This window comes from Micropterus dolomieu, linkage group LG18, assembly GCF_021292245.1.
Source record: "Micropterus dolomieu isolate WLL.071019.BEF.003 ecotype Adirondacks linkage group LG18, ASM2129224v1, whole genome shotgun sequence".
Classification (NCBI taxonomy): domain Eukaryota; kingdom Metazoa; phylum Chordata; class Actinopteri; order Centrarchiformes; family Centrarchidae; genus Micropterus; species Micropterus dolomieu.
The window spans coordinates 36028321-36041798 of NC_060167.1; the positions used below are offsets into that span (position 1 = coordinate 36028321).

The 13478-nt window shown below is 40.9% G+C and overlaps 1 pseudogene; it reads left to right on the top strand.

Annotated features, from left to right (window-relative positions):
- Positions 1–13478, top strand: part of LOC123987107 — a 185103-nt pseudogene that overhangs the window by 162159 nt on the left and 9466 nt on the right.

The following is a 13478-nucleotide window of genomic DNA, read 5'->3' on the forward strand; positions in this document are numbered from 1 at the left end:
AGAGAACATGAAACTTTCTTTCCTGGCTTCCTGTCCTCATACTTTTTTCTGTCATGTCTCCAGTTATAGATTTTGCTTTCTGATCACCACATGCACTACCCCTCCCTCATTCCCTTTTTCTTTTCATTTTCCTCCCTCCATACCTTCAACCACTTACTGTCCCTCAACACCTCCTCCTCCTCCACATCCTTGTTGTGTTTCTCCTCTCACTTCTTGTTGTCTGCCATCTGCTCTCCTTGCTTCTCCTCCTCTGGGTCTTCCTCTTCTTCCTCTTTTTCTTTATTAAACTCCCCATCCTTCTCTTCTCCTCTTGGTCCAACACTTCCTGTTACTGCTCCTCATCTTTGTCCACCTCTTCTTTGTTGTGAAGGATGCATAGAATAATTCATACTGTATATTCATAAATAAACACAGCCACATGAAACTACTCTTGCCCTTTGCAGTAACTTGGAACAATGATATTATATATTATCACAGCTAATGAACAATATGCAGCTTCTCCCCAACAGTTAATGTGTGTGTGCACGTTTAGTTTTTGTCTTCACTTTTTGTGTTTATACTGTGTGCTCTTGTGTGTTGTCTGATGCCATGTTGTTTTTGTGGGGCAGAAAAGATGGATCTGTGATGGTCTATGAAAATACTGTATCTGTTATTATTGGAAACAAGAAACCAGCCTACGCACACACAAACACAACCCAGATCAAAGGGTATGCATTTTGTTACCCTTGTCCCGTAGAACTGAAGGTTCATAGTTGCTGTTGAGTTATTCGGTGAGGTACAGATCCTGTAGAAGCCCCTCTGGGAACATCATTGATAGTTATTTTGATTCAGCTTCTCACCACATTAGATCTCCTTAGCTTAGAGGGTGAGGAGCATTTATGACTAGATGGCCAAAAATTCATAATAACAATTGTTAATGTATTCTTGCCGACTCTCAGTTGATGAGGAGTTGTAAGTGTCACTGAATCAAACCTGTAAGTGTAATCATATAAATAGTAACTCTGAACTTCTTACTCTTAACTCTGATCTTGGCTGTTATACTTGAAGTGTTCATGTCACCCCGCCCACACTGCGTAGGCCTACACACACCGGTTGGCTGAAGCCAGGAGAGTCTTCCTGAAAGCGCTCCACTGACTGCTGGGAAACTAGGGACCGTGCTTTTGACCTGGGTCAAAACTTTAACACTGTTTGATATGTAAAAGAAGTATCTGTTAATGTTAGATTTTATATTGATATTTCTCTACTGGCACCTGGTCAATTTGCAGTGGTGAGCCATCATAACTTAAACTTATGTCACCACACTGTTACTAGCCCCCCCTAACACCTGTTTAATGAGCTAGCGGTTAGCATGCATGCCTAATCTGTTCATTCTGATATATTTTTTTAATGTCTAATGTTCAAATTCTTTAAGGTGCGAGTGTTAAAATAAATGTTTCAAAACACCAAACATAACCATAACTTTATTTTGCAAAGTTTTTTTTAGTAATATGGCAGAGCTAAATTCACACCTTTAAAATGTTATGGGGTTAACACCTGCGTAGTAAACAAATGATCCTCTGAAAGAGTTCATGTCTAACACTACATAAAAGTGTTCACAGAAACTAACACTGGTGGGTGTTAGGAAGTGTTAAATTTTTACTTCAAAAACAGTCAAAAATTAACACTTGACACTATATTAGCGTTAAGATACCAGCAGTCCAAAAAGAGGTAGATTAACACTCTGTGGTGTGGACCCATACAAACACTTCAAAAGTGTTCAACTCTGACAGTGTTCATGTGGGTATTTACTGTGTAGACAGACAGACAGACAGACAGATTCAGAGACTCAATTTTAATGTCTTTGACCATCATCTGTGATGTGATAACATCACATTTCCACACGGTGAGAGAAAAAAAGGGTGTGCATACCTGGTCATAGTTCCATTATAAATTCAATAATTCAAGTGCACCACGTTGGGTCTCTCCTGCCTTGCGGCTGACAGCTCTGTCCACTGAACAGTAGAGGAGGTTGTACCAGCATCAGGTTGGTTCAAAAGTACTTTAGCAAACTTAACTGACATTCAGCACTCAATGTGTGTCTGTTTGAGTGAACCGCATTTGAATCAGGCCGATTCTGATTGGGTGGGATTATCCTTGTCTTTTAAAAAAAATGTATTAATGCTTTGGTTTTTCACTGATCCCTTTCAGATCAGGTACACATAGGGGGCACGTGAAGACCTCCGCTACATTTAGACCATAACAACAGTGATAGTAAATGTAGATGTTTTTATGCTGAAAATATCAAGGACCGCCTCAGCCACAAAATGGTTTCATTTACGCTCCTGTCATTCCCTGTTTTCTTTTACCTCCTTTTTGCAGTTTTATTTCATTAGTGTGTTTCAGTTTCACCCTTAAGTGTGGTTCCAAAACCTTAAACTTGAACTGTATAATATTTATTCTTTCCATGATTTTTATATGCTTCTAAAGTGCTTCCAGGAGTCTGCTTAATCTGTAGCATTCTTCAGCATCAGTTTACAGGTAGCCTAACATTAGCAGAAAACCTCCATCCTCTTCAGTCAAAGCACCTGTTGTGCGGCTTTGTTTGTTATCTAAAGTTATTCTGTTATTCTGAAGGGTCACAAAAGTCCTCTTTTCTAGTCAAAAAGCTTTTTCTTTTTTCACAAATTACACAATCATCTAGAGTTGCACTGGTGCTATAATCAACAAATTAAACTGAGAACTGAACATCCCGTGCCCGAGGCTTTTACAACGGAATTGCTGGAACACCTACATGGAGAGGGTTTCAATTGCACTTTACATATAAAAGCAGGTGACAAGAATTTGTTCATAAGATCCATGTGTTAGGAACATGGAAGCATGCAGGAAATAGAAATGTATGCACAAGAAAAATGCATTGGCTAAAGGAAAGTAGAGTGATGGAACACTGCAGTTCTTCAAGACTTCAGTTTGAGATGTAACGGCACAATTTGTTCCTGTTTCACCTGTTGATACACTTTCCCATTATTCTGCAGAGACAGAGTGAGAGAGCTGGGGAATGGAAGAGGAGGATGTGTGATGAGAGAGAGGGAAATAGAGAAAAACATGAGGGATGGATGTTGAGACAGGCAGGAGGGCAGACAGAAAATATTCCATCAGACAGGAAGGCATGTAGAGAGAGAGAGACAGTTTGCCATTTTGCCTGCTCTCAGCCTCCGGCCAGACTGATAGTGGGAGCCAATCAAATGGTGAGTCAGACAGCAGGTCTCCTTTCTCCCTACTGGTATCGTGGCATTACCTGCAACACACACACACACACACACACACACACACACACACACACACTAGCCAGTGTAGTGTGTACTCTATTATATAACACTGTTTTATGTGGACTATTTTATGAGAAGTCTGTGCTGGCAAGGAAAGACCCTGCATCTGCGTATATCACCTTAACATTTCAATCCACATACTGAACAACCTACAGAGAACCATCACAGTATCTGATGATCGTACAATTACCTGTAGGACATGATGTATATTGCATTTAAAAGCTTAGTTGATGGATGGAAGTCAAAATTTATTACAGCATAAAAAAGATCGCAAATTGCTTTAAAAAAATGATACAGGTGACATACTACATAAATGTATTGCAGTCACAAATTGATAGGCATGTTTCCACAGCAGTAACAGGATGCTTCATATTAGCAGTATTAACAGTTAATAGTTATATGTTGTTGTTGTTTTACAACCTGGCTCAACAGTAAGTGACAAAAGAATGAAACCACACAGTCTGAAAATAATACTAGATAAGTAAATTAAGCAAAATATACAATTGTAGGTGTCTGTCAGATCAGTATGTATGCTGTGTATGTGTGAGTGGAGTGTATGGGTGTAAAACGCACCTGAGTGCTCACGTGTGTTGCATCTTACACCAGGTATCAACTCCACCCACCAATTACCTGGATTAAAGGGACAGAACACAGCAAGATACAAAGAACAAGAGAGGGCCCAAAACATGGGGCTATCATAGTAAGCAGCATGAATGTACAATCAGAGAATGAGAGTTCTAATAATACATCCATGGTTAGCAGTCACTAATAAAGAACTGATTACTTGCATTCTAAAATGCTACTTTTCTAATGAACTTTGACCTAGATCAAGTGCCAGCCTCAGGATCTAAAAAGTTAAGCCAAGTGCCTTAAACCTGCATTATTTCTAACAGCCAGCACAGAGTGACTCCACTGGTTTTAAAAAGAAGCCAGATTGGGAGTGGAGTGATTTATTAACACTTCCCTAATGAGTTTATAGTCTCAGTCACTGGTTTCAAATCTTCTTCAGTACACCATGATGTTCAGCATGTAAATTATGTTCCCAATTAGAGGAAAATAGATGATAAAGCAGGGTATGCTTTAGGGCTGACCCCGAATAGACGAAGATTCCATGGGTGGAGCCTGATTCGACCATTTTGGCGATACAGGGGTGCTCAACCAGATTTCTCCCCATAAGTTAATATATACAGCCTAAATACATTTCAACATATAATGCTGTAAATAAAAATGCGAAAAGAAAGAAGCTTTTAGTAAATGTTTTTAAAGTGTGTGAATACATCCAAAATTGGAACCTTAACCCTTAAGGTAGGGGGGTCGCTGCGCATGGGTGGGCATAGCGTGTATGTGTGTGTGTCATGTGTGTGTAGTGGCAGAAGAGGAACACTGAAGAGACGGAGCCACAGCTTGTGCTGACTTGTCCGCACCTCCTGGGACATTCTGATCATTTATTGCCATTTATAAACCCATGAACGTCGTTAGGCCTATTTTAAGGGGTCTGAAGCCACCCTAATATGGTCCTAGGCGCCCCCAAATAATAATGAGAAAAATGATTATTAGATCTAGAATTTGTTTTTGTATTTGTTTAATTTTTTTTTTTTTTTTTTACAGTGCAGACAAAGTGCAGTGCTAAACAAAGAGAAGCAAGAATAGTGTAAGTTACTATAGAAATATACAAAATATGATTTGTATTTATTGGCTTAAAATAATCCTTCTGGTTGTTTCCTCTGCTTCATAATTTAAATCCCTGCTGTAGTTGGGCACTAGGAGCCTGAAGGAGGCTGCCTTTCATCGCTGCTCTGCCAAGCTGCAGTGCCACTTTACTCCACACAGAGAGACACAGACATGGTGAAGGAAGATTGATTCAGCATAGTGAGTGATACAGAGTGTAAGTTGTTGTTAGTGACTGTTACTTGCTGAATTTAAGCTACGTTTATTGAGCTAAAGGAGAAGGGATATTTTAGTTGGCTAACACCAGTGTTGATAATGTGAACAGCATTTATATTAGCTATCTCTAGTAGCCTATTTCAAAACAATATAAAGCCTCAAATATTCTCGGGAGCGGACGCAGACACGGACACGTACAGCTGTGGACCCCATGGACGCGGACTACTTTCTGCAGACAGCTTGGTGGACATGTTCCACACATGCGCAGTAGATTGGTTGGTGCCCTGATAGCTCTCCCGTTTTTTTGTTACAGCGCGCAGACGTGTCCGCAGCCGAGCAGGCTAACCTCTGGTTTAGCCCTCCGCTAACGTGAATGGGGGTAAAATTGTAAAGGTGCGGCTGGTGTAGCCTTTTCAAATGTTATCGACCGAATTGTATACTTTATATACCATGTTACAGCTGCTGTTTTGGCTGCTAGTAAAAGTTACTTCAAAGCACAGAGCACTTCCTGTCGGCTCGGAGGCATTGCGAGGCTACCCAGCCGACCAATCACAGAGCTTACGGTCCGCATCGCCTCGAAGTGTAGTTAACTTTTTGAGAAGGTGCACGTCAGGCTACGCCGTAGGTGACAGCATAGGGTAGGGGGCTACGCAGGGGCTATGCCATCGATTTGAGACAGAAGTGTAAATTGCACATTAGCATACCCCCTCTGATGACGACTTTTTTAGTCACATGGACCCTAGCAGACCCTCGCAGACGCGGAAAGTTTAATCCTTGCCTAAGTCCCCATAGAATGTTGTTGTCAGTGAAAACTAAATGTTATAGTGTCCCTTTTAATGCTGTTGCATATCCTTCCATTCATTGACCAGATGGATATTGAAGATATTTTAGGAGAGAGAGAAGCAGGAAAATGGTGGTCTACAGGTCTAAGGAAATGTGGGCTGTTGTCTAAATGTAGGCTATGCTATACATTAGCATATAACCACAGATATACACACATGAAAATATAATAAAATAAAAGCAATCATACATACATGTATATAGTAATCATTACTCCAATTATATAGAGAGAGGAATTAGACATGGTATTACTTCATCACACATTTACATGAGCAGCTGTGTAGCATTTAAGTAATAACCTACAGAAGAACTGAGTCTGGCCTAAGTGAATTCCCCCCATGCACTATTGATGTGTCTAAAAGCTAACATTTCATGGGAATCAGAACCATTGTATGTGGGTGGGAAAAGACCAATGATATTTGACGCACTTGTGTTTACTGTCTGTAATTCAGTGCATCTGTTTGTTCACCTTTCAGATCGTCATCAATCAAATCCATTCCAGTGCGGAATGCACTAATAACTTAAAGTCCATTCTACAGCCGTCACTTTCACACTGATGCTTCTTCAAATCCATTCCACTCGGCTCATTTAGTGTCCATATAAATTAAATGCCAGATACCCAGAGAACAGGCAAACTCCACACAGAAAGTCTGAGCAACCGAGGTTTGAACCCATGACCTTCTGGCTGTGAGGCCACAGCACTATCCACCGTACCACCATGCCTCCACTGGATAAACCCAACAAAGAATATTATAGCGTTTTTAAACAGTAGGCAACTTGAAATAGACTGCGACGTGCGTGCATGTGTGCAGTTGTCGACTGCACGGCATGCACGCAAAACAAGACCGGTGAGTGGCTGGCAAGCAGAGAGAAAATGGTCAACAATAAGCCTCAGTTTAGCTGTAAATGTACAGTGTAAGTTAGACTGACTAATAAATAGAGACTGCAGCTCTGCAACATCTGAAGTTTAAAGCAGAGCTACTGTGTGTAACCCCCCCTCTCTGCAATCGCCGCCACACAGACGCACATGTGATTCGACTATCAGTCGACTATAGGCAAGACTTGACAATTTTGATTCAACTATGTAAATCCTTAGTCTGGGACAGCCACAGTATGACATCCAAATATGGTCACTTCTGGTTCCAAAAAAACATGATGGCAACGGCCAAAATTCCAAACTCAAGGCTTTGAAACAGCTGTCCACAAACCAATGGGTGACGTACACTTTTTTTATACAGCCTATGATCTAGATCCAAAAGCAACGTCATGGTCCTCCATTGGCCCATTGTGTAGGGTGACCATACGTTCTCTTTTTCCCAGACATGTCCTCTTTTTGGGACCTAAAAAATGCATCTTCTTGATTTCTAAATCACCCAAAATGTCCGGGATTCGACTTTTGCTTTTTATAGTCAACAGTCATTGTGTGCGTTTTTGCGTTGCTTTGAGCATTCTCTTTAGGTCCCGCCTCCTCACACGTCACCATTGATCCAAACTACATCTCAATAATTTCCCTTAGCACCACAGCAACAGCCAAGAGACAGAGCAGCAGATTTCTTGTCAACAGTGGCACATGGCGCCTGAACAACATGAAAAATGCCCCAACACAGTACTCAATAGTGGCACTTCTACATTTTTCCTTTGACGTACCAGGACTTTTTCTTGCATACTGGCACATCTTATAAGCTGCCGCTATTCTTCTACCCGGTGGAGACAGAATTGGGAGAAGATCAGGTGCATTTTTATCTAAGCGTGTGCATAAAATTACTCATCAATGTCACTTTTCAACCAGTCACAGGCTGGATAGGGGGGGCATTACAAAAAGAATTAGAGACTGACCACCACGTAGAGCATTTTTCTTGCACAAGGATTTAATGAATGAGAACATACCATAATTGAACTGCTGTAACTGGAATTAATATTAAACTACTAGTTGTAAAACTTTAAGGGATACTGTTATCTGAAATTAAAATGAATACACTAATATTAGCCCATTAACAAAACAGAAAATGTTATTTGTCACTGGTCTCACTAACTCCGTAGCTATCCAGCCAGCTAAACAGTCATCAATAAAGCCACAGGAGACACTGTGTTGTTTGTGGAGTTTATCAATAAAGTTTGTGAAACTGAAACAGATACAACAATACATTTCAGTAGCTAAAAAGCTAAATCATTTAAATGATATCTGTGTGTAGTACAGTGCCAGCATAAACAGCCATGAACTAGCTTCAGAAATGTCTACATGACAAATATAACAACAGACATGCGGTGTTAATGCATACAAACATCATTACTTACAGACATTGCGTTTAGCAAGACATATGAAGGAGGATGGCGAGAGATGTTACGTCAGCACCAAAATATCTGAACTGAATCCATAGACTGATTTGAATGGAGAGCAGTGAAGCCAGTTTTGGACCAATAAAATACTCCTACAGGGCTGCTTCCTGTTGGCACCAGCGTCTACTGCGCATGATCGCACAGCATCACGGTGGTTTAATGACGTAGAACAATGGCAGAAACACCGTAATTCTGTTAGCTGCATAGCTACACCAACAAAAAGTCTCATGGCTCAGTGTGTTTGTCTGACTCGGATCGTAACTGATTAATCAGCCCACCTACGAGGCTCACCTGCCAAACACCAACGCAGCGTCACTAATCGCTGTATAGTTTTTTGAGATTGCAGAGAGCTTAATATCTAAGCAATACGGTTACATCTCTCATCTGCGACGGGGTGTCACAGGGTTTTGATGTCATTTTTGGGCCTACATGGATCCCTCCATGCAGGCTTTGGTCGGCTTCACTGTCCGATCTCTGGCTTACCCCCTTGTGCACGCTGAAAACAACTTCCGAGGTCACCCAGCACAGCAACTTCCTGTATCACTAAAGCAACAACTTCCTACTTCAGAAATAACACTTAGATATTTAAATGGCCAGTAGGAGGCAGTAAACCCATGCATAAATCACTCTGAACATAAGAAAACACAGTCCATAAGACTCCCCGCCCTGGGGTCAGTAAACCCCACACTATCCTGATTGGTGTTTAGTCTTCTGTGGAGAGGAGAAGAACAACTTCAGAGATGGGACGAGAGTATAGATTCGGTGTCCCTTCTTTCACAACTTTCACTTCGACCCTCCTCACAAGGCCGTCCCAGCTTGGTAAGGCCCTTGCAACAATGGCCATGGGCCACACATTTCTCTTGCTTGATTGTCTTTTAACATGTCAACATTCCCCTCTTTGAGGTAGTGCCTCTTGTCTTGCCACCTGTGCCGGCTCTGTAAGGTGCTCAGGTATTCCCGTCACCACCTACACCAAAAGATCTCTGCCAGACTTTGAGATTTGCTTCCACTCTTCTTTGAGAAGAGATTTGCTCCCAAAGGTGCCTGGGGGTGGAGGTGCAGCTCCAGTCTTCTGAGTGAGAGGCACTGTTGGAGTAAGGATAAGGGGCGATTCTGGGTCTGACGAAACTGGAATGAGAGGCCTGGCATTCATGACAGCCGTAACTTCAGCCATGAGTGTGGTCAGAACCTCATGAGTGAGGTGGGACTTGAGTTCCAGAAGCATGGCATCAAGAATGCGACGGGCAATGCCAATCATCCGTTCCCAATCATCCGTTGAACACCCATGTGCAGCTGTTCTCATGCAGGTACTTCTGAACACTCTTCGAACTGTGGTTTGGTTCTTCAAGCTGCAGCTCTCGTCAGGCTCCAACAAAGTTCGTGCCACAGTCTGACCGTATTTGTTTAGCGGGTCCTCTTATGGCAAAGAATCTTCTCAAGGCATTGATCAGGCTGCTGGCGCTCATTGTCTCAATCATCTCGATGTGTACAGCTCTTGTACACAGGCAAGAAAACATTATCGCCGACCTTTTAGAGTTAGAGTGTCCTCCTCTAGTGCGGTGAGAGACAATAAATAAAACACTTGGATATTTAAATGGCCGGTAGGAGGAAGTAAACCCATGCATAAATCACTCTGAACGTAAGAAAAAACAGTCCATTAGTTTTTTTTTGTGAATCAGTTGAATTGTTGAATATCAATAAAACAAAATTTGGGGATATGCAGTTCAGTCTCCCAACAGATATACTGAGCCGATTATAATTTAGTTTTGACACTTGACACTAATTACTTAAATAAAAATTGCAAAACACTCCTAAACGTTTCATTCCAGGCATTTTGAGGGCCCTCCCCCCAGTGGGGTAGTCAGTCCCCTTACGATGATGCCCCTGATCATAAGAAACGCACCAAGATCTTGGTGGGACTGGCAGAAGCTCCTGAAAGCCATTAAAGACCTGAAGCACAAGGTCAGGGAGTAAAATGCAAAAAAAAAAAAAAAAGATAATCAATCTGCTGTTGATGTTTGTTTCACCTCATCAGAAATGTGATGTGACTTTGAACTACTCTACACACACAGATCAGTTAACTTGTTTGTTTGTTTGTGTGTGTGTGTGTGTGTGTGTGTGTGTGTGTGTGTGTGTGTGTGTGTGTGTGTGTTATAATGTTAGGTGTGCTGCAGAAGTGACTGATGGCTCCCAGTACTTTGTGCTGCTGATGATCACAGACGGCGTCATCTCAGACATGGCTCAGACTAAAGAGTCTGTGGTTAATGTGAGTAGACACAACACTGTCCAAAAAACTGTTGGATAATAAATACATCTCAATTAAATTCTGAACAACATCCAGTCAGAGAAGCTCCATCTGAACTAAAAAGGAAAGAACAGAATATCAGAGACAGAATCAAAGCTGCTCTTGGCAACATTTTTAAGGAAAAGACAATCGTTTCACCAGCTTGGGGCTAAAACAAAAGATTCCACGACACATTTATGTAAAACCTAATTTTGGTATTGGAAGTGGTGCATGGAAATCAATGCTTACAGGTAGTTCAAAATCAAAACTGCCAAAGGCACCTTTCATGGTTATGCTTGATAATCAAATAAAACTGTATCAAGTTGCCCCTTTCAGACAATAATATTTTGCCTCTTGAACATTTGGTTTCCTTTACGATGAAGTCATCATATCATTAAACCAGTCTGATATAATGATGCAATATATTGGGTTTTAAAGTCCTTAAAATTCAAACAACATCCGAGCATACGACACCACAGTTTAGTCTGATTCATGGAAGAAACTGTTCCTGAGTATGCATGAAAGTGCTGGCCTCAGATCAGATCCGGTTGATTTACAGTTGAGATGAGAAAGAAATCTGTACTCGTACATTCAAAAAAATGTATGTGTGCATTGTTAGCAAGAAACCAGGAGCAATAAGACGCATTCTTGATTCTTGATTCATCATATTTCCATATGTCATGATGGCATTTTGTTGTTGAAAGGACAACAAAAGCAGAACAACAGTAAGGGGGGGAATCAAGACAAACAAAGAACCCAGTGTGAAGAAATGGAAATGGCCAAAAAGCATTTTCTTCTTATTATAGCCAAGTATACTCAGGCATGTTTATATACTGTACATTCAGGCATGTTATGCACAGTGTGTAGTTTTGAGTTGGGGTACGGTAGCCTGGCTCATACCCCTCCTGTGTTTTCTCCACAGGCAGCCTCGCTGCCCATGTCTATCATCATAGTAGGAGTGGGCCCTGCTGAGTTTGATGGTAAGTGTGTGTGTTATTGTCAGTTTGGAGCTGGCTAATTCATTTCAGAGCTTTCATTTTCTTTTTAGGCAAAACAATCCAGGAGCCATGTCTTTGTTGCCATCTATGTTGGTGCATGATAATAATTCAAATATACACGAGGATCGCACATTTAATGCCTCTCAAAGCTTCCACAGCATTTATATGTAAATCCTCTATTCATCCCCCTCAGCCACCCCCACTTACATGTCTGTAATATCAGTCAGTCATCCACACTGTTTAATAATTTACCAGGGGCCTGTGGTAGCCATGGGCAGACAGAATATGTCAACTCCAGTACTACAAACAGAAAAAATAGGTACCTGCATGAAAAGTCCACATGAGATTAAAATAACCCCAGGATATTAAATGGAACTCAAGAGACATCTGTTAATTTGGTGCTCTTGAAAAAACATTTTTTATGCACATTTTGAAGTGTCACATTAGAAAAGGTTGATGGAAACGGCAAAATTTGAAAACAAAGCTTTTACGCTCACTTGAGGTGGGTTTTGCCTTTGTTGAAAAAGAGTAAATGCCAAATAAGTTCTGACGTAGCGAACATGTAACTCAGGTCTGATCAGCTTTTTCCAGCTGATGGAAACGCACCTATTTCGCATTTACCTTTTTTTTTCTTTTTTGCAACGTTTCAAACGTCCGCATAAAATTCGTATGACAATTACATGGAAAAATGGCCATTTTGGTTCCAGATAGGATCAAATAGACTGTCCTTTGCTTATTTCCAATCAGAACACCTCTCCTGAACCTGCTGTGCTTAAATGATATGGTAATTATTGTATCACGGCCACAGTGTCTAACTAGAGAAGCAGTCATTGAAGAGAATTCATGTGATTGCTGTGTGCACTGATGCTGATTGGCGTGATGGATGACATCATATGAACACTCAGTTACCTTAATGTTCTGGAGTTTTAGATGCAGTGGGATATCATTATTACGAGCATATCTAGAGTTGATCAGTGTGGAATAAAATCAATGGGACTCAATGGATCCAAAACCAAGGAAATAAGGCCAAAGTTGTTTTAAATAATTGTGTAATCACTTGATTTTACCATTAATTTAGCACTGATGTTAACATCTGCCTACTGTTGCTATACCAACAAGTATTATGAAGAATTTTGACATGTGCACACTCATTACAGACCTAGACGTATTTACAAAATCAGTTTCCATGGAGATATGAAAGTCTTTCAAAGGGTCTGGCTTGCTTTATAAAGAACAAATAGTTAAAGTGAAAAACCTACTGTACTCTGATAAAGGATTCCATGTTGGAAACCAACAAAACCCACTGCTCAGATGTTGCCTCTCAGGTTTCCTGCACTGAACATTGTCTGTGGGAGAGGAGAGACTTGACGTGAAAAGAAAATTGATTGTCAGATGATGGTGTTTAATAATACCCATGACATTTTAACTTGCAATGAAACAGATTTATTTCACGCAGGAGATTTGCAGGGTCATGATGGGCTGTCATATGTAGTTATACTGCTCAGCTCAGCTCGGGCTGACACACAGAATGCTGGGGTTTTCTATCATTTGGTGATGAGTGAGATGGTACTGAGATGTTTGACAAAATGTGTTAGTTTTCCACTGAATGGAAGAGTCCTGACAGATACACGCTGTGACTTTATGGATTTTTTATTGTGGTTTCCCCAAAGCCAGAGGCAGTATCTCTTGTGTTTTCAGACCTCTCCATCTGACTGCCAAACATGTAGAGAAATTCTTCTTTTCAAACATTTCCACAATCTTGTTATGTAATTAACCACCAGTCAGAAAACTGCAGCTTCTTAGTACTTGGGTTTTATTTTCATAGCCCTG